This window comes from Mesoplodon bidens (genome assembly GCF_964165515.1).
Source record: "Mesoplodon bidens genome assembly, chromosome: 2".
Classification (NCBI taxonomy): domain Eukaryota; kingdom Metazoa; phylum Chordata; class Mammalia; order Artiodactyla; family Ziphiidae; genus Mesoplodon; species Mesoplodon bidens.
Window position 1 is genome coordinate 118,786,461 of NC_138177.1, and position 22,000 is coordinate 118,808,460.

At 42.1% G+C, this 22,000-nt stretch overlaps 1 protein-coding gene across 6 annotated transcripts in view; it reads right to left on the bottom strand.

Moving 5' to 3' along the window:
• The window catches only part of AK5 (adenylate kinase 5), a gene marked incomplete at its 5' end in the record, with an annotated part of 255,112 nt that overhangs the window by 45,094 nt on the left and 188,018 nt on the right, over nt 1-22,000 (bottom strand). The window lies entirely within an intron of this gene.

Below are 22,000 nucleotides of genomic sequence, written 5' to 3' on the forward strand. Positions count from 1 at the left end.
TGCATTGAAAGAAGACAGATAAAACCAAATACATACAGTGTGATTCCATTTACATAAAGTTCAAAAATATCTATGGCATTTTTTGCAGGGGGCAGTGAATAGAAGAGGGCACAGGGACGCTTCTGGGATTGTGGTTATGTTTTTTTTTTTTTAACATCTTTATTACAGTATAATTGCTTTACAATGGTGTGTTAGTTTCTGCTTTATAACAAAGTGAATCAGCTATACATATACATATATCCCCATATCTACTCCCTCTTGTGTCTCCCTCCCACCCTCCCTATCCCACCCCTCTAGGTGGTCACAAAGCACCAAGCTGATCTCCCTGTGCTATGCGGCTGCTTCCCACTAGCTATCTATATTTGTTAGTATATATAAGTCCATGCCACTCTCTCACTTCGTCCAGCTCACCCTTCCCCCTCCCTGTGTCCTCAAGTCCATTCTCTACATCTGCGTCTTTATTCCTGTCCTGCCCCGAGGTTCTTCAGAACCATGGATTCTGGTTATGTTTAATCTCTTGATCTGCGTGTTGGTAAGATGCGTGCGTCCACTTAGTGAAAATTCATCAAGCTAAACACTTATGATCCAACTGCTTTTCTGTTTTGTTTCAGTTCAGTTACAAAAAAACCTTTAAAAATTAAATCATTTATTCAGTTTTACAGTCTTGGAAAGTTGCCCATGATATCTTGTTAAGTATAAGAAGTAGGTTTCGGGCTTCCCTGGTGGCGCAGTGGTTGAGAGTCCGCCTGCCGATGCAGGGGACACGGGTTCGTGCCCCGGTCCGGGAAGATCCCACATGCCGCGGAGCGGCTAGGCCCGTGAGCCATGGCCGCTGAGCCTGTGCGTCCGGAGCCTGTGCTCCGCAAGGGGAGAGGCCACAACAGTGAGAGGCCCACGTAACAAAAAACAAAAAAAACCAAACAAACAAAAAAAAAGAAGTAGGTTTCAAAATTGCATGCTCTCATTTTGATGAAAAACGTATACTTAAAATATATATACATAGAAAAAAATCTAAGAGGAATGTAAGTCAAAATCTTAATACTATTCACTCCCAGGCTTTGGGATTTTGGGTGGTTTGTTGTTGTTGATACATATTTTCTAGAATGAAGATGTAATATTTTGTAAAAAGAAAAATCCTTAAGTTAAACAAAAATTCTGGAGAAATTTTGGCTACATGTGTTCAAGAGACCTGATGGGGTGAAAAATGATGAAATTAGAATTTGTGCATTCATTCCATAAGTTAATATGGAGAATCCACACGAGCAATACAGTATTTCAGTATTGAGGACACAAGGATAAGACAGTGCCCAGCTCTCAAGGAACTTACAGCCTATAGAATAACAGAAGAAGCTGGATGTTCTTAATCAGATGAAAACATGACTCATAGGGAAGTTATACATGTCTTCAAATATTTGAATGGCTACAATGATGGAGAGGAAGCTGATTTGTTCTGTGCTGCTCTGCAGGGCAGGATTAAACAAAACAGTGGAAGTTTTTTTTTTTTTTTTTTTGCTTTATAACAAATTTAATCAGTTATACATATACATATGTTTCCATATCCCCTCCCTTTTGCGTCTCCCTCCCACCCTCCGTATCCCACCCCTCCAGGCGGTCACAAAGCACCGAGCTGATCTCCCTGTGCTATGCGGCTGCTTCCCAATAGCTATCTACCTTACGTTTGGTAGTGTATATATGTCCATGCCGCTCTTTCACTTTGTCACAGCTTACCCTTCCCCCTCCCCATATCCTCAAGTCCATTCTCTAGTAGGTCTGTGTCTTTATTCCTGTCTTACCCCTATGTTCTTCATGACATTTTTTTTTCTTAAATTCCATATATATGTGTTAGCATACAGTATTTGTCTTTCTCTTTCTGACTTACTTCACTCTGTATGACAGACTCTAGGTCTATCCACCTCATTACAAATAGCTTAATTTCGTTTCTTTTTATGGCTGAGTAATATTCCATTGTATATATGTGCCACATCTTCTTTATCCATTCATCCGATGATGGACACTTAGGTTGTTTCCATCTCCGGGCTATTGTAAATAGGGCTGCTATGAACATTTTGGTACATGTCTCTTTTTGAATTATGGTTTTCTCAGGGTATATGCCTAGTAGTGGGATTGCTGGGTCATATGGTAGTTCTATTTGTAGTTTTTTAAGGAACCTCCATACCGTTCTCCATAGCGGCTGTACCAATTCACATTCCCAACAGCAGTGCAAGAGTGTTCCCTTTTTTCCACACCCTCTCCAGCATTTATTGTTTCTAGATTTTTTGATGATGGCCATTCTGACTGGTGTGAGATGATATCTCATTGTAGTTTTGATTTGCATTTCTCTAATGAGTAAAGATGTTGAGCATCCTTTCATGTGTTTGTTGGCAGTCTGTATATCTTCTGTGGAGAAATGTCTATTTAGGTCTTCTACCCATTTTTGGATTGGATTGTTTGTTTTTTTGTTATTGAGCTGCATGAGCTGCTTATAAATTTTAGAGATTAATCCTTTGTCAGTTGCTTCATTTGCAATTATTTTCTCCCATTCTGAGGGTTGTCTTTTGGTCTTGTTTATGGTTTCCTTTGCTGTGCAAAAGCTTTTAAGTTTCATTAGGTCCCATGTGTTTATTTTTGTCTTTATTTCCATTTCTCTAGGAGGTGGGTCAGAAAGGATCTTGCTGTGATTTATGTCATAGAGTGTTCTGCCTATGTTTTCCTCTAAGAGTTTGATAGTGTCTGGCCTTACATTTAGGTCTTTAATCCATTTTGAGCTTATTTTTGTGTATGGTGTTAGGGAGTGATCTAATCTCATACTTTTACATGTCCCTATCCAGTTTTCCCAGCACCACTTATTGAAGAGACTGTCCTTTCTCCACTGTACATTCCTGCCTCCTTTATCAAAGATAAGGTGACCATATGTCCGTGTGTTTAACTCTGGGCTTTCTATCCTGTTCCATTGATCTATCTTTCTGTTTTTGTGCCAGTACCATACTGTCTTGATTACTGTACCTTTGTAGTATAGTCTGAAGTCAGGGAGCCTGATTCCTCCAGCTCCATTTTTCGTTCTCAAGATTGCTTTGGATATTCGGGGTCTTTTGTGTTTCCATACAAATTGTGAAATTTTTTGTTCTAGTTCTGTGAAAAATGCCAGTGGTAGTTTGATAGGGATTGCATTGAATCTGTAGATTGCTTTGGGTAGTAGAGTCATTTTCACAATGTTGATTCTTCCAATCCAAGAACATGGTACATCTCTCCATCTATTTGTATCATCTTTAATTTCTTTCATCAGTGTCTTATAATTTTCTGCATACAGGTCTTTTGTCTCCTTAGGTAGGTTTATTCCTAGATATTTTATTCTTTTTGTTGCAATGGTAAATGGGAGTGTTTCCTTGATTTCACTTTCAGATTTTTCATCATTAGTATATAGGAATGCCAGAGATTTCTGTGCATTAATTTTGTATCCTGCAACTTTACCAAATTCATTGATTAGCTCTAGTAGTTTTCTGGTAGCATCTTTAGGATTCTCTATGTATAGTATCATGTCATCTGCAAACAGTGACAGCTTTACTTCTTCTTTTCCAATTTGGATTCCTTTTATTTCCTTTTCTTCTCTGATTGCTGTGGCTAAAACTTCCAAAACTAGGTTGAATAAGAGTGGTGAGAGTGGGCAACCTTGTCTTGTTCCTGATCTTAGTGGAAATGGTTTCAGTTTTTCACCATTGAGGACGATGCTGGCTGTGGGTTTGTCATATATGGCCTTTATGATGTTGAGGAAAGTTCCCTCTATGCCTACTTTCTGCAGGGTTTTTATCATAAATGGGTGTTGAATTTTGTCGAAAGCTTTCTCTGCATCTATTGAGATGATCATATGGTTTTTCTCCTTCAATTTGTTAATATGGTGTATCACGTTGATTGATTTGCATATATTGAAGAATCCTTGCATTCCTGGAATAAACCCCACTTGATCATGGTGTATGATCCTTTTAATGTGCTGTTGGATTCTGTTTGCTAGTATTTTGTTGAGGATTTTTGCATCTATGTTCATCAGTGATATTGGCCTGTAGTTTTCTTTCTTTGTGACATCCTTGTCTGGTTTTGCTATCAAGGTGATGGTGGCCTTGTAGAATGAGTTTGGGAGTGTTCCTCCCTCTGCTATATTTTGGAAGAGTTTGAGAAGGATAGGTGTTAGCTCTTCTCTAAATGCTTGATAGAATTCACCTGTGAAGCCATCTGGTCCTGGGCTTTTGTTTGTTGGAAGATTTTTTATCACAGTTTCAATTTCAGTGCTTGTGATTGGTCTGTTCATATTTTCTATTTCTTCCTGATTCAGTCTTGGCAGGTTGTGCATTTCTAAGAATTTGTCCATTTCTTCCAGGTTGTCCATTTTATTGGCATAGAGTTGCGTATAGTAATCTCTCATGATCTTTTGTATTTCTGCAGTGTCAGTTGTTACTTCTCCTTTTTCATTTCTAATTCTATTGATTTGAGTCTTCTCCCTTTTTTACTTGATGAGTCTGGCTAATGGTTTATCAATTTTGTTTATCTTCTCAAAGAACCAGCTTTTAGTTTTATTGATCTTTGCTATCGTTTCCTTCATTTCTTTTTCATTTATTTCTGATCTGATTTTTATGATTTCTTTCCTTCTGCTAACTTTGGGATGTTTTTGTTCTTCTTTCTCTAAGTACTTTAGGTGCAAGGTTAGGTTGTTTATTCGAGATGTTTCCTGTTTCTTAAGGTGGGATTGTATTGCTATAAACTTCCCTCTTAGAACTGCTTTTGCTGCATCCCATAGGTTTTGGGTCGTCGTGTCTCCATTGTCATTTGTTTCTAGGTATTTTTTAATTTCCTCTTTGATTTCTTCAGTGATCACTTCGTTATTAAGTAGTGTATTGTTTAGCCTCCATGTGTTTGTATTTTTTACAGCTCTTTTCCTGTAATTGATATCTAGTCTCATAGCATTGTAGTCGGAAAAGATACTTGATACAATTTCAATTTTCTTAAATTTACCAAGGCTTGATTTGTGACCCAAGATATGATCTATCCTGGAGAATGTTCCATGAGCACTTGAGAAAAATGTGTATTCTGTTGTTTTTGGATGGAATGTCCTATAAATATCAATTAAGTCCATCTTGTTTAATGTATCATTTAAAGCTTGTGTTTCCTTATTTATTTTCATTTTGGAGGATCTGTCCATTGGTGAAAGTGGGGTGTTAAAGTCCCCTACTATGATTGTGTTACTGTCGATTTCTCCTTTTATGGCTGTTAGTATTTGCCTTATGTATTGAGGTGCTCCTATGTTGGGTGCATAAATATTTACAATTGTTATATCTTCTTCTTGGATCGATCCCTTGATCATTAGGTAGTGTTCTTCTTTGTCTCTTCTAGTAGTCTTTATTTTAAAATCTATTTTGTCTGATATGAGAATTGCTACTCCAGCTTTCTTTTGATTTCCATTTGCATGGAATATCTTTTTCCATCCCCTTACTTTCAGTCTGTATGTGTCTCTAGGTCTGAAGTGGGTCTCTTGTAGACAGCATATATATGGGTCTTGTTTTTGTATCCATTCAGCCACTCTGTGTCTTTTGGTGGGAGCATTTAGTCCATTTACATTTAAGGTAATTATTGATATGTATGTTCCTATTCCCATTTTCTTAATTGTTTTGGGTTCGTTATTGTGGGTCTTTTCCTTCTGTTGTGTTTCTTGCCTAGAGAATTTCCTTTAGCATTTGTTGTAAAGCTGGTTTGGTGGTGCTGAACTCTCTCAGCTTTTGCTTGTCTGTAAACGTTTTAATTTCTCCATCAAATCTGAATGAGATCCTTGCTGGGTAGAGTAATCTTGGTTGCAGGTTTCTCCCCTTCATCACTTTAATTATGTCCTGCCACTCCCTTCTGGCTTGTAGAGTTTCTGCTGAGATCAGCTGTTATCCTAATGGGGATTCCCTTGTGTGTTATTTGTTGTTTTTGCCTTGCTGCTTTTAATATGATTTCTTTGTGTTTAATTTTTGACAGTTTGATTAATATGTGTCTTGGAATATTTCTCCTTGGATTTATTCTGTATGGGACTCTCTGTGCCTCCTGGAGTTGATTAACTATTTCCTTTCCCATATTAGGGAAGTTTTCAACTATAATCTCTTCAAATATTTTCTCAGTCCCTTTCTTTTTCTCTTCTTCTTCTGGAACCCCTATAATTCGAATGTTGGTGCATTTAATGTTGTCCCAGAGGTCTCTGAGACTGTCCTCTGTTCTTTTCATTCTTTTTTCTTTATTTTGCTCTGCAGCAGTTATTTCCACTATTTTATCTTCCACCTCATTATCCGTTCTTCTGCCTCAGTTATTCTGCTATTGATCCCATCTAGAGTATTTTTTAATTCATTTATTGTGTTTTTAATCGATGCTTGATTCATCTTTAGTTCTTCTAGATCCTTGTTAACTGTTTCTTGCATTTTGTCTATTCTATTTCCAAGATTTTGGATCTGGGAAATAGAATCTTGGATCATCTTTACCATCATTATTCTGAATTCTTTTTCAGGTAGACTGCCTAGTACCTCTTCATTTGTTAGGTCTGTGGGTTTTTATTTTGCTCCTTCTCCTGCTGTGTGTTTTTCTGTCTTCTCATTTTGCTTATGTTACTGTGTTTGGGGTCTCGTTTTTGCAGGCTGCAGGTTCGTAGTTCCTGTTGTTTTTGGTGTCTGTCCCTAGTGGCTAAGGTTGGTTTAGTGGGTTGTGTAGGCTTCCTGGTGGAGGGGACTAGTGCCTGTGTTCTGGTGGATGAGGCTGGATCTTGTCTTTCTGGTGGGCAGGTCCACGTCTGGTGGTGTGTTTTGGGGTGTCTGCGGACTTCTTATGATTTTAGGCCACCTCTCTGCTAATGGGTGGCGTTGTGTTCCTGTCTTGCTAGTTGTTTGGCATAGGGTGTCCAGCACTGTAGCTTGCTGGTCATTGAGTGAAGCTGGGTGCTGGTGTTGAGATGGAGATCTCTGGAAGATTTTTGCCGTTTGATATTATGTGGAGCTGGGAGGTCTCTTGTGGACCAGTGTCCTGAAGTTGGCTCTCCCACCTCAGAGGCACAGCACTGACTCCGGGCTCCTCAATTTGGGATGATGTGTTGTCTATTCATGTATTCCACAGATGCAGGGTACATCAAGTTGATTGTGGAGCTTTAATCCGCTGCTTCTGAGGCTGCTGGGAGAGGTTTCCCTTTCTCTTCTTTGTTCTCACAGCTCCTGGGTCTCAGCTTTGGATTTGGCCCCGCCTCTGCGTGTAGGTCGCCGGAGGGCGTCTGTTCTTCGCTCAGACAGGACAGGGTTAAAGGAGCAGCCTCTTCGGGGACTCTGGCTCACTCAGGCCGGGCGGGAGGGAGGGGCACGGAGTGCGGGGCGAGCCTGCAGCGGCAGAGTTCGGCGTGACGTTGCACCAGCCCGAGGCGCGCCGTGCGTTCTCCCAGGGAAGCCGCCCCTGGATCCCGGGACCCCGGCAGTGTCGGGCTGCACAGGCTCCCGGAAGGGCTGTGTGGGCAGTGACCTGCGCTCGCACACAGGCTTCTTGGCGGCAGCAGCAGCAGCCCCAGCGTCCCACGCCCGTCACTGGGCTCCGTGCTTTCAATCGCGACTCGCGCCCGTCTGTGGAGCCCCTTTAAGCAGCGCTCTTAATCCCCTCTCCTCGCGCACCAGGAAACCAAGAGGGAAGAAAAAGTCTCTTGCCTCTTCGGCAGCTCCAGAGTTTTCCCGGACTCCCTGCCGGCTAGCTGTGGCACATTAGCCCCCTTCACGCTGAGTTCTCGCCGCCAGCCCCAGTCCTCTCTCTGCGCTCTGACAGAAGCCCGAGCCTCAGCTTCCAGCGCTGCGCGCCCCTGCGGGCGAGCAGACAAGCCTCTCGGGCTGGTGAGTGCCGGTCGGCACCGATCCTCTGTGTGGGGATCTCTCCGCTTTGCCCTACCCAGGTATGTGGGGAGTTTCTTGCCTTTTGGGAGGTCTGGGGTCTTCTGCCAGCATTCAGTAGGTGTTCTGTAGGAGTTGTTCCACGTGTAGCTGTATTTCTGGTGTATCCGTGGGGAGGAAGGTGATCTCCGCGTCTTACTCTTCTGCCATCTTACCCGGAAGTCAAAACAGTGGAAGTTTTGACAGAGCAGGTTTTGACTAGGTCTTAGGAAGACCTTCTTAAAGACAGTAGCTGTGCAACAGAAAGAGACCCTCTCACCTGCAGGGAGACCAAGCACATGCAGCCAGTTCTCTCCACTGGGGCTCAAGCCTAGGATAGCCCCTTCCAGTGATGTTGTGCAGCGTTGGAGTTAACATTTTAATTTAGGGCTCTTCCTTCTTTGGAGAGGACTTGAAAACAAGGGCTCTAACCAGTTGTTTTTGTTCAATCTGAGATACTGGAGATGTAAACCTTTTCTTTCTTTCTTTCTTTTTCAAAAAAAATATTTATTTTATTTTATTTTTGGCTGCGTCGGGTCTTAGTTGCGGTGTCTGGGCCCTTAGTTGTGGTACTCGGGCTCCAGAGTGCGCGGGCTCAGTACCTGTGGCATGCAGGCTCAGTAGTTGTGGCGTGCGGGCTCTCTAGTTGTGCGGGGGCTTGAGGGAGTGGGCTCTGTAGTTGTGGCATGCGGGCTTAGTTGCCTCGCAGCATGTGGAGTCTTTTCCCCGACCAGGGATTGAACCCACGTCCCCTGCATTGGAAGGCAGACTCTTAACCACTGGGCCACCAGGGAAGTCCCACAAACCTTTTCCAAGTTTGCATCCTCCTACCCCTATTTTCCCTGAGAACATAAAAAAAAAAAAAGTCCTGTAAAACTAGAAGGTAAATATGAGAGGTGTATGGGCAGATTCATCAAGGGAAGTTTTTCCCTCCTGGTGTTTCCTTGCCTGTTTACAAGCCCTGGACTGGTCCTTGGTCAACACCTCTTTGATCACATCATTCCTCAGTATCCAGGGCTTCTGTGATTTGGCCATTTCCTTTCTGTTCTTGGGCCAGGAGGGGCATACTCCTACCACTGTGATTGGTTCCTTACTTAAAATTTCCCTTCTTGGAGCCCCCCATCTCCCCAACCCTCTCCCAAACTTACGGGACCCCATCCATTCACTGAGGCTCCCCTTGGTTCTCAGCTTCTCCAAAAAGGGGATCCCGACCATTCAGCCACTGTGCTTTCTTCATCCCCTCATCCCTGCTAACACTCACTGAATAGCTCCTTTGTGTACCTGTCCTGTATTGGTTCTAAAGTTTTCATAAGCATTAATTCTTGCTTCATCAAATAGATTATACGCTCCTTGAGGGGTGATGACATTAAAAATTTAAAAAAATCTCCCTTGTATTTACTGTAGTGATGATGCATAATTCAGCTTTTTCTTGCTCTCCTATCTTTTTTTTTTTTTGCAGTATGCGGGCCTCTCACTGTTGTGGCCTCTCCCGTTGCGGAGCACAGGCTCCGGACGCGCAGGCTCAGCGGCCATGGCTCACGGGCCCAGCCGCTCTGAGGCATGTGGGATCCTCCCGAACAGGGGCATGAACCCGTGTTCCCTTCATTGGCAAGCAGATTCTTAACCACTGCGCCACCAGGGAAGCCCTTTGCTCTCCTATCTTTAACGACAATTTAGCAACATATGAACTCCAGTCCATACTCCCTTCTCTGAAGGATGGTGACAGTCGGAATCAGTACAACCAATGGAATGATTTGCTAGCTCTTTGTTTTGTATTTTGCTTCCTGGCATCTATGCTAGCTACATAGTGGTGACTGGAACTTGATTCTGATACAGAAGCCACATGCTACCTTACCCAGCAAAAGCCATATTTGTTTTTGTCTTTGTTTGGTGGGAAGGGGCCAGGAAGACTTCGTGAAGAGTCCATATTGCTCTTTCAGGACCCATCCAGAGGAAGAATCTCTTAGTTATAGCTGGTTCTTAAAAATGGCCAAGCCTTATAGTTTTACTTAAAACCTCTGCTCTTATCATTATGACTCCAAAATGGTTATTAGTAGAAGACAGGTTAATACTGTTATTTCTGACACCGTGTCTTTATTTACCACAGCTGAGCTTGGGGAATGTGGGGACAATAACTTAATCTTAGCTCTCATCATCTTGCTTTCCCATTCATTCATTCATTCATTCATTCTAAAGACTTATATTGAACACCTACTAAGTGCCAGGTTTCTCACTGCTTAACATTCTCTTCCATTCTCAACAATAGATGTTGGAATGAGGGACAGTCTGGGGGCTTGCCTCCCCCAAGACCAAGCTGAGGACTTCCAAGAAAAACACAACTGTGCTCTGCATGCTGCTCTGCCCATGTCAGCTTCCCACGTGTTTACTCCAGGAGTTAGTCCAAGCAGGGAAATATATAATTGGACCAAATATGTTCCTTCCCCTTTAAAGTAAGGTCATTGGGCAAGTGTGTGGTGTGAACATGGTGATCAGCTTTCTGGTAGAAGATGTTCCTCAAGGTGTGGTAGGACCATCAGGAGTGCCCCAGAAAATATGGGAAGAAAATATCAGCTGGGTCACAGGAACCTGTCACATTAAAGCAAAATAGCCGCATTCGTTTACGAGGAAAGAGTCCTTCATTGCCTTGACCATCTGATGGTTTACATATATTTCATTTACAGCTAAAAAGGGACTTCCCTGGAGATGCAGTGGATAAGAATCCATCTACCAATGTAGGAAACATGGGTTCGATCCCTGGTCCGGGAAGATCCCACGTGTGGTGGAGCAACTAAGCCCGTGCGCCACAACTACTGAGCCCATGAGCCACAACTACTGAAACCCGCATGCCTAGATCCTGTGCTCTGCAACAAGAGAAGCCACCGCAGTGAGAAGCCCGTGCACTACAATGAAGAGTAGCCCCTGCTCGCTGCAACTAGAGAAAGCCTGCATGCAGCAACAAAGACCCAACGCAGCCAAAAATAATAAATAAACAAATTAACATGTTTTTACAGCTAAAAAGGTGCTCTGAGACTCTCGGTCCTAGAGCTTGGAGCAAAATGAGGGGGAAATACTTTGGGAATGTTACATATAGGAAGGCCAAAGTCCAAAACAGTCACTGCCCCCTTAATCACTGGCTTGTTATTATGCTTCGTTCCTCAAGGCTAAATATGGTCTCCCACAGTAAAAACTTGCTGTGTTGTTGTAAACAACTTCAGGAATGTGTCCACAAGAGGAAATGGCAGCCAATAGGCAGGCTTAAGCCAAAGGTTTAATAGATACTTTCTCACCTCAACTCACCCTGATCCTAGCCAACCACATCTATTCTAGGTAAAACCCCATTTAACAGTCAATCCCTTAGGGAGTGTTTAATTTGAATGAACGACATCAGAAGCAGATACAGGAATTTAACCAATCTCTAAATATCTGTCATGGCTGCTGATGGGTTCCAATTGTAGGTTCCAATTAACTTCTGATTCCATCTTCATCCCCCTTTTATCAAGATATTCTCTTTCTTATTGGTTGTCTCCCCTAACTCAATATACGGTAGTTATACTGATGGCTAATGCTTGTTGAGTATTTACTAAGAGCACTGTGACACATGTTAACTCATTTCATTCTCACGTCAACCCTATGACCTTGGCACTATCATTGCTTCCACATCACAGATGAGGAAACTGAGGAAGAGTGAGTGTAAGGATGTTGCCCAAGTTCACACAGCTAGGACATGGGAAAGCTGGGATTTGAACTCAAGTAGTTCATACTCTTAACTAGACTCTGTACTGTCTATTTATACAAATGTGCTTGACTCTCTTATATTTAAGAAATATTTCACTCTGGAGCCTCCTTTTCCTTTAGATACTGCCCTAGGTCTTTTCTTTCTCTTAGAATTGAGTACATCTTCATTCCCTTACCTCTTAATCACCCCAAACCCACTGGCTTTACTTTCTTGTTTTCCACTGGAATTGCTCTTACCAAAGTTACCAATAGCTCTTTGGTTGCTAAATCCAACAGACAATTTTCATTACATTTTATTTAAACTTTCCTGGATGAAAACTCTCTCCTCCCTTGCCTTCTATGACACTATTTGCTCTTGTTTTCTGCTTTCCTCTCTTTCCTCCTTTGGCTCTGGCATGGGTGTTTCCAAGCCTTCAGATCTCAGCTTTCCTCTAGCCTCCCTCTACCCAAGCTCACTGGGTGATCCCTCCCACATACATGTCCTCACCTATGATTGATATCCTGGTGAATTCTACATCTCTTCCTATAGCCAGAACTTGTATTCTGGGTACCAGATCTCAAAAACCTCTTGTTTAATGGACATTACCTCTGGATGTCCCATAAGCATCTCAGTCTTGAAATGTTTAGAACTGAACTCTTTATGGCTCCCCAAAACCGAGTTCTACCCCACATTCCTTATCACCTTGAATGGCACCTCTGTCTACCCAGTGGTCTAAACCAGCCACTTGAGTCATGCTAATTCTTCTAATTCACCTGTACACACAATGGATCTTTAAATCCTGTTGATTCTATGTCCTACAATCTCTTGGATCTGTTTCCTCTTTTCCCTTTCAACTGCCTCTTTGTTCCTCACCTGTATGACCATCCAGATGGCCTGTGGACTGACCTCCCCACCGTAGCCTTGGCTCCCATTCCCTGCTGTCACGGTGCTCTTTCTGAAACCTGCATCGGATGACACGTGACTGAAGAAAAGCCCTGACGGCTCCTCATTGCTACAGGATTAAGTTCATATTTCTTAGCCTGGTCACGATCCAGACCTTGTCTTGTCTCCAGCTCTGCCTCGCACTACTTCCCACCCCCTCACTTCTGGGGCTTCCTCTTGCACACTTGTTCCCTCTCTGTGTGTGGGCACACCCCAGTCATCTTCCCACTTGCACTTGGCCAATTCCTTTTCTTCCTCAGGACTCAGCTCTGACTCTCCCCTCTCCACCCTCACGTCCCCACTTCATCTTTCTCTCCATCACCTATGCTTCTGCCATTGCATGTACCAGCTGTACCATTTCTTTGTCCCCTCCCTACAACGTGAGCTCCTTGAGATTAGGGAGCCTTGTCTTTTATCTTTGTACACTGAAGTCTATCTCTTTGCTGACATATAGGAGAAACTCAAAAAATGTACCAAATGAATTAATGAAAGTAACCCAAAAGAATATATACCCAATGGAAGAATTTAATATAGCAGCAAGGGAACAGATTTATCATTCGGGGAGTTAAGCAGCTCCCTTAAAGTCTATGTATCCTTTAGCTTAGGCCATTTTTTCCTCCACCTCCATACTCAGCCATCGTTTGAGATCAATATGGAGTCAGGGTACTCCATCCAACCCATAAGAACACCCCAGAAGCACCGAGCTTCCTCACATCCAACCAGTACCACATCCTCAGACATTTGCTAGTTGCAGCCCTTAGCCTTCTGAAATAGTTTTGGTAAAGCTCACAAAAAGGTGCCCACAATATGTCTTAGTAAAAGATGCAATGTATCAATATATTCTGAAAACAGTGTGCTTTGGGAGGGGTTCAGTAATGCTTCAGATATGAGGTCAAATTGTTTCCTTTTTTGAAGTTAATGTGGAATTGCACATAACTGGGAGAGACATAGCTGGGGCACTCAGAGGTCTTTTTCATTGATACCCATTTGATGTCTTATTATTTTGTCATTGTTTTCAGACATCAATAGCTAGATATATAGGAACAAAGTAAAATAGAAAATTGAGGTACTTATTCAAAGAATTATGGCAAACCCTTCCCTCATCTACCATATTCTCACAACCACACCTAGATTTTGGCCTCCTCACTATATATTTACATACCCTTCGATAGCATGAGCTTTGAAGTCTGAGAAATTTGGTCTGAATCTTAACTCTTGTCACTTACTAACTGTGCAACCTTAGGAAATTTACTTAACCTTTATGGACCTCCATTTCTTCATCTGTAAAATGGGGAAGTATATGAGTACAGATGACTGGTCTGATGATAAAATAAGATAATATGTATAAAGATGGCACAGTATATGGAACAAAATAAGTCCCCAGTATATGCCAGTTTTAATCTTTTTATGAGGTAAATAAAATAAACATTTTTGAGGTAGAGGATGGGAACTTTGGCTTACTCAGTTGTCTTCACACTTCATTTCCTTGCGGCCATGTCTCTGTTGTACATGCTTCCAATTAAGAAAACAGTTCGCAACATGTCAACTCATTGGCTATTCAAACTTGGGGTGAATAGAGGACAAACATTATTTTGCCATTTAAAAGAAATTCAGAGAGGCTAGGAGGTGAGTGACCAAGATGGCAGAGTAGAAGGACCGTAAGCTCACCTCCTGTCATGAGCACACCAAAATCACAATCTGCAGAATGACCATTGTTGAAAAAGACTGAAACCTACTAGAAAAGATCCTCTACAGCTAAAGACATAAAGATGGAACCACAACAAGATAGGTAGGAGGGACAGACTAGAGATATAATCAAATCCCATACTCGGGTGGGTGACCCACAAACTGGAGAATAATTATGTTATAGAGAGGCTAAGGGATTGGTCCAAGGGCACACAGAGCTGGGATACAAACATAAGATTTTGGGTGTTCTCTCATCTCCAGTGCTGGGTCTTGGGTCTGTAGCATCTGCCAGTGTCCAGTGATCATTCTTCATGGCTCTTGGAACAAGCAAAAGGGGCTTTCAGTGAGTCAAGCTTGGAGATGTGGCCTTGACTGAGTGAACAGGCTCAGTACCTAAAACTTCACCAGGTGACTCTGTTAGTGAATTAATGGCATTTCCAAAAAGAGCTCAACAAATGGGTAGGGAGACAATGAGTGTGAGGCTGTGAGGTCGCCTTCACTTTACCTGGTAAAACTTACTCACTTATGCTCTTTTCTTTTTAGCAATAATTTGCCCTTCTGGATGACTTAACTCAGCAACATTCTTTTCTTTGAGGAAATAATTTTAAAAACACGGAGAAAAAAATCCCTTCTGCCATGTCATGCAGTGTTCCAAGTATTGTTTAATGTCTTTTTGAACCTCACAGTTCTTTAAGCATAGTGAGCCCTTGATAAAGGTTTATTAATTTGGTCTGTATAAATGAAGAAAGGGTTTTGTTCTAGTTAAACATACTTAGAGCTTTTTGCAGTGAAAAGGTTTATGTAATTAAGTAGGTTCATAGTCAGCACACAATGCCTGCATTTCTCCAACGTTAGAAGATATCCCATTGTTTTGTAAATATATTTGAGATTGTCTTGGAAAGAGGCCCAGTGTGTCTCCTGTTACTTCCATCCTGAATGGCCTGGACTTTGAAAAACAGGTATTGGCCAGGGTGAGTGCCAAAGGGGCCCTTAGTAACTACACCCCTTCAGGGGAGAAAGAGCTGTGGCAATCACGTGGCTGTGTCTAGAGCAGGGATGATGTTTCACAGTTAGGGCAAGCCACAGGCTTTGGAGTCAGATGGAAACATTTCTCTATGTGAACTCAGCCTAGCTCATGAGCTGCCTGTTTTCTCTTCATGGTGGAAACTCAACCAAGTCTAGGCTGGGTTTTCTTAGCCTAATCCAATCATTTTTGATAACCCTGATAGTCCAGTTCTTTGTGTCCCCCTCCCCCTATTCTTATGTTAAATCCTAAAGTCTAATGTGATGGTATTAGGAGGTGGGGCCTTTGGGAGGTGCGTGGGTCACGAGGGTGGAGACCCCATGAATAAGATTAGTGTCCTTATAAAAGAGGCCCCAGAGAGCTCTCTAGCCCCTTCCACCATGTGAGGGCACAGTGAGAAGATGGCTGTATAGGAACCAGGAATGCGTTCTCACCAGTCACTGAATCTGTCGGTGCTTTGATCTTAGACTTCCTGTCTCTAGAACAGTGAGAAATAAATTTCTGTTTTTTAGTCTATGGTATTTTGTTAGCCCAAATGGACTTAGACAAGCTCGAAGTTCAGTTTCCAGGTCAGGGCTGTCTCCCATCTCAAGGGTTTTCTTCACCCTTCCTTCAGTCCTGGTCTTCCCGGTGCTGTTGGTTCCCCGGGGTGTGTCCCCTCCACCTTCCATTTAGCCCCTTTTCTGGAGCCTCCTCCTGGTTCTCCAGATGCATTTCTCTTTGCCAGTTCTGACTAGCACCCAAACTTTCCTTTCAGGCATCCCTTGCACCATGGGGTACAGAGAAACGTTCAGAACTTTTCCAGGCCCACAGAAGCCCAGAGAAACAGGGACTTTTGGTAGATGCACCCCTTTCCCCAACTGCTTCCTCACATTTGTGAGATTATTTGCTTTTAAAAAAAAATATATTTATTTATTTATTTATTTATTTTTGGCTGCTTTGGGTCCTCGTTGCTGCGCTCGGGCTTTCTCTAGTTGCGGCGAGCAGGGGCTACTCTTCATTGTGGTGCACAGGCTTCTCATTGTGGTGGGTTCTCTTGTTGCAGAGCACAGGCTCTAGGCGCATGTGCTCAGTAGTTGTGGCACACGGGCTCAGTAGCTGTGGCACACGGGTTTAGTTGCTCTGCAGCATGTGGGATCTTCCTGGACCAGGGATTGATCCTGTGTCCCCTGCATTGGCAGGCAGATTCTTAACCACTGTGCCAACAGGGAAGTCCTGGTTATTTGCTTTTGAAAGGACAGGTGAAAACAAAGCACAAGGGACTTTTTCCCTACAAGATCTCCCAAACGCTAAGTCTGGGGTTTCATATAGCTGCCCAACAACACACCCCCAAATCCAATTAACCCTAGGGTTCTCATAGTGTTGTCCACAGACTCTGGTCCCCTATTTTCATTACAATACTAAGAGGTTATTTGCTTTTCACTGATGGTGGAAAAGCAATGGCTGTAAACCTGCGGTGCCAATCAAAGCCAATTATTCTAGTATTCTTCACCACCATGAACTCACAGAAAAGAAAGAAAGAAAGAAAGAAAGAAAGAAAGAAAGAAAGAAAGAAAGAAAGAAAAAGAAAACAATGCCATTGTTACTTAAGAATGCTCTTGATGAAGCAATGAAAAAGTTTAATTTTGACCTTAAGTACATATTATTGTAATATTTTGTGAGACAAAATGGGAAGATGTGTAAGGCACTTCAGCACAGCCAGGTGCATTTAATAGTTTTCTCAAGAAAAGCACTGTGTGATCGTTTGAGTTGTTGAACTAGCTGTTTTTTAGTTGAACACCATTTTTACCTTCTGAAAGACTGAATAACAGATAAAACTATGTGTTTTCAGACTTGAGTGTCTGGCAAACATTTTCTTGAAAAGTAATAAAGTGAGCCTGTCACTTCAAGGAAAACAACTGGCAGCATCTTTGCTAATGATAAAATCCAAGCTTTCAAGCCCTGGATCCATCATTTACTAGTAAATTACTTAACTCTCTGATGTCTTACTTGAAAAATAGGATGGCGATAATACTCCATAGAGCAGATACATTAAGTAAGACAACATTATAAAGCATTTTGTACAGTGCCTGCTGTGTAAGTGTTCAGTAAACATTGGCTTCTATCATAGCTACATCAAGTTAAACAATCAAATTTCATTTTCATTTGTAATTTGACCAAATACATGGGTCAATTCCACCAAAAATGTTTAACCTGATCTCCAAGGAAAACTCTCTAAAAATTAGATTTATTCATAGTTCTTTAATAACAGAGCAACTATGAAATGGCAATAGACCTTAATAAAATAATGACAGGCATTGAGATATTGGGTTTTAAGCAAAACTTCTCATTTCTTTAGTTTTCCTCCAAGAAATAAATAGGACTAGTTGTGCGGTGGTGAAAAAATGCACAGAATAACACAAAATATTATACAAGTACCTCCCAAAGCTTACTACTTAAAAGCGGTGGATCAGCACCAATGCCAAGGTACACAAGGCCCTCTGTGTTCCTGCTACACTGAAAGCTACAGCCATTGAATGATGTCTTGATCATTATGTCATTAGTCTCACCCTTCTCCTGTAAAGTCAGATGATTTTCCAAACTGAAGAACTTCTACCAAGGCTTTGGATAGGAATTAATGGGAATTCAGGTTATGCTACATTTGGGGGATAGGCAGGCCATGAAAAGCAGAGAAGGGGAAAAGAAGCCAAAATAGATTGGATAATAGCAAGATAATGATCAAGAGATTTAAAAAAAGAAAAAAGGAAAGAAATGTCCCAGAAAAGGTTGTGAAAAACTTTAGGAGCCTGTTAATGGGATGTCACGAGGCCCTTTAAGATATTTTTGCATTTTCCAAATAATTTTCTGTTTTCGGCAAAGATTGCGTCCCAGTCTTGTACATCAGCACAGTTCTTTGTTTTTTTTTTAAATTTATCAATTAATTAATTCTTGGCTGCGTTGGGTCTTCATTGCTGTGTGCGGGCTTTCCCTAGTTGCAGCGAGCGGGGGCTACTCTTCGTTGTGGTGCGCGGGCTTCTCACTGCGGTGGCTTCTCTTGTTGTGGATCACGGGCTCTAGGCACACAGGCTTCAGTAGTTGTGGCTCACAGGCTCAGTAGTTGTGGCTCGTGGGCTCTAGAGCACAGGCTCGGTAGTTGTGACGTACGAGCTTAGTTGCTCCGCGGCATGTGAGATCTTCCCGGACCAGGGCTCAAACCTGTGTCCCCTGCCTTGGCAAGCGGATTCTTAACCACTGCGCCAGCAGGGAAGTCCCCAGCACAGTTCTTATATCTTGTTTTTGAACAACCATAGAACCCTTTTCAATCCTTTGATCACCAGGCCCTATCCTGTGGGATCTCTTATCTGTTCTTTGGAAGGCATTTCTCTATAAATAGCTACTGAGCTGCCTTCTTCATGAACATAGAGGCAATAATTTTCACAACAACATTCAAAGGGCCAACTAGGTCCATCCTTGTCACTTTTCCCTTTGATCCACACGGTACACTTTCTCTGAACATTTTTCAACTCAGAGGGCAGTCAGTGCAATTATTTGTCCCCACTTAAAACTATTTTGCAAATGAGCAGGAAATAGCAGCAGCTTGGGATGGGGAGGGTTTGTGTGGCTTGTCCTCTGTGAGAAGGCAGCAGCCACATGGCATAAGAAGCGTCTGGTTGGGTTCATAATTAACCTGAAAACCATCCTGCCAGAAGCAGCCTGTCAGTTCTGGTTCAGGAATTCCAATTGCTATTTCAGTTGTTACGGAAGCTGACCACACTGCTTCTTAAAGAATTCATTATTCCAACAAATATTTGTTGTTCTAGTCATTCTGGGCATCTAAATGAGTGATGCAGACACAGGGATGGAGAAGCACAGAGGAGGAAGGCTGGAGATCAGAGAAGACCGCACAGAGACCTAAGAATTAAACCTGACCTTGGGGCATGATTAGTCAGGGGAGAAGACATTTCAGGTGAGAGGACTGGCAAAAGCAGAGGAAAGTTCAAGAGATAATAATGGTGCAGGTGAGGTTGGGGCTGAAGACTCCTGTGTGGGAAAAGGGGAAGACATATTGAGGCCAGTAGGGAGAGAGCTTTGGAGGCCAAACTAAGGAGTTGGACCCTTCTGTGGGCAAAAGGGAACCAGGAGACTTTAAAACAGGATACTTTAGGAATATTAATATTATTATCTTAAGACTAACAGTGACAATGTCAACCTAGGTTCTGGCTAATACTACAACCCTACCTGTCTTGGTAGCTGTCAGAACAATAATTTGAAAAATGAAAAATTCAGCCATCTTCTCATATAGACAAAACCACACTTACTTTACTGAAATCAGCTGACTGTTGTTGATTAAAGCTCACCAAAACTGCTATGGGTGTGTCGACGACATCCCGAGTATTTTTATGAGCTTCAAATTGACCTGCAATAATACAGCCTCAGAATACCATCCTGCCATCTGTTGAGAAAGTACAGTTGATCCTTGAACAATGTGGGGCTTAGGGGTATGAACCCTCCCTGCAATAGAAAATCCATGTATGACTTATAGCCAGCTCTCTGAATACTTGGTTCCTGCTGATACATGGTTCTGAATCCATGGATTTAACCAACCTGGACCGGGTAGTACTGTAGTATTTACTATTGAAAAAAATCAGCGTGTAAGTGGACCCGTGCAATTCAAACCCATGTTGTTCAAGGCGTAAGTATATTTAGAACTAAAGCCTTAATTTTCAAGCAGAATCCATCATTTTTCTTCTTATTGCTTTGTACATGGCCCAAACAGTAAGCTGAAATCTTTCTTTTCTAGAATAGTGACTGACTAACAAGTTGAAGTACAGGAGAGTCTGGCTGATATATAAAAAAGAAAAACTTTATTCAGAGCAGCAGTTTTTAGTGTGGTCTGTGGACCCTGGAGGGTCTTAAGGTTTGTCTGGTGCCAGACTTTTTTTTTTCTTGGCCGCACTGCATGGCATGTGGGATCTTAGTTCCCCAACCAAGGATCAAACCCGCATCCCCTGCATCGGAAGCACGGTATCTCAACCACTGGATCACCAGGGAAGTCCTGATGCCAGATTTTATATTGTGCTATTTCACCTTCTGAAGGGCACAGGGCTTAGTAACAGGTGAGCTGAGATCTTTAGGCCTGGTTAGATAGAAGCAATATTTGAAAATACACTCAAAATTCAAGTATGGTGCCAAACAATGGGTAAATCTGAAATAATATTATTCTTAGAGACAATAACAACCACCACAAAACATGCTGTACTATTTTAAAAAGCTTTTTTTTGGACCACATTATTAAAAACACAGATTGCTATGTGATAATAAAGCCTCATTCTTTGGATTCCTGAACTTCAAGTTTAAAGAGTCTCCCCTTTTCCTAATTTGGCCTCTAAGATAAAAGCTGGACAGAAAGTATAATTTATTGTGTATACTCTAGATGCCAAGATAATTGATTAAAATTTGTGTGGAAAGGGGAATTTTCTTTGAAATTATGATGGTGAGTTTCTTTTCAGTAAGGAGTAGGCATAATGTACTTTTACTTTCTGAAAAGAATGTAAACTAAGTGCGGCAATAGTCCATCCAGTTCCCAAGGCTAAGGTCAACTAGAGACAAGCAGGTCAGAAACAGAACTCAGTTGAGCTCAAGAATTCTCACTGCTTAGACACGCTGTTCACTTTAGCTAGACTTCGTCTTCCTCTCACCTCCCACTAATCTCTTCAGTCATCCATCTTTTCCTTTAGTTCCCTGCTTAAATGTCACTTTCACAGGGCCTTCCCTGATCACCCATTTTTACCCCAAACACTTCACCCTGCTTGTTCGCTGTTTCAGTTCTTTGTTTCCTTCCCACTGCTTTTCAAGGTTTGTGATAATAATTTGATTAGTTCTCCTTTTCCTCTAAGATGGAAACTCTCTGATCCCTGCTCACTGTACTGCCCAGCATGGGTCCAATATTCAGTAAGTAGTTGGTGGATGATTAAATGTGGGGGACCGTCTAGGGTGACAACCCACATAACTCAGTGGTGGGGTGAGGAGGGCCCAAAAATGGGGAACCACAGCCATAGGCCCTGGTCTCCTCTCTGCCACCAGTTGTTTGAATGACCTGCCTCAAACCCCTTAAATTCTCTGTGACTCAGTTTCTTCATCTGAAAATGAGGGAGGTTTACTGAGAGATTTCCAAGGAAGAATCCTGACTTTAGGGTGCAAGATTCTAAGTATATCTGAGTATATTTCTAGGGTGCTGATAACCATTCTTTTTCCCACTCATTGAGGAGGCGTGGACCTTTTCATTATTTCTGAATATAAAAAGGTATTTTCTGAAAAATGTACAGTGTTAAGTGACTGAATTAACTTTTCTATAGACTTGACTAGCTAGAGGGAAAAGCACTAAGTTTTGGGAGGTGATGTAACGATATTTTGTCCTATTCTATGTAATTTTACTGCTGTGCAACTAGTCCCATTTATTCCCAAGAGAAAAACTGGAAATCTGGTTCTCATACTAATAAACTCTGTGACCTTGGACAAGTTGCTTAACCTTCTGAGGCTCACTTTTCTTGTCTGTGTACTAGATATGTAATAGGGATGGACCGCCAACCTATAAGATTGTGTAAGGATTAAAGGAGATAACTTGGAACATAATAGGTGCTCAGAAAATGCTGGTTAATCCGAAATGAATTTTATCCCACAATTTGTTTCCCAATGAGTTTCTTTGTACTAGGGCATAAAACAAACGAGATTGTTTTTGTTGTT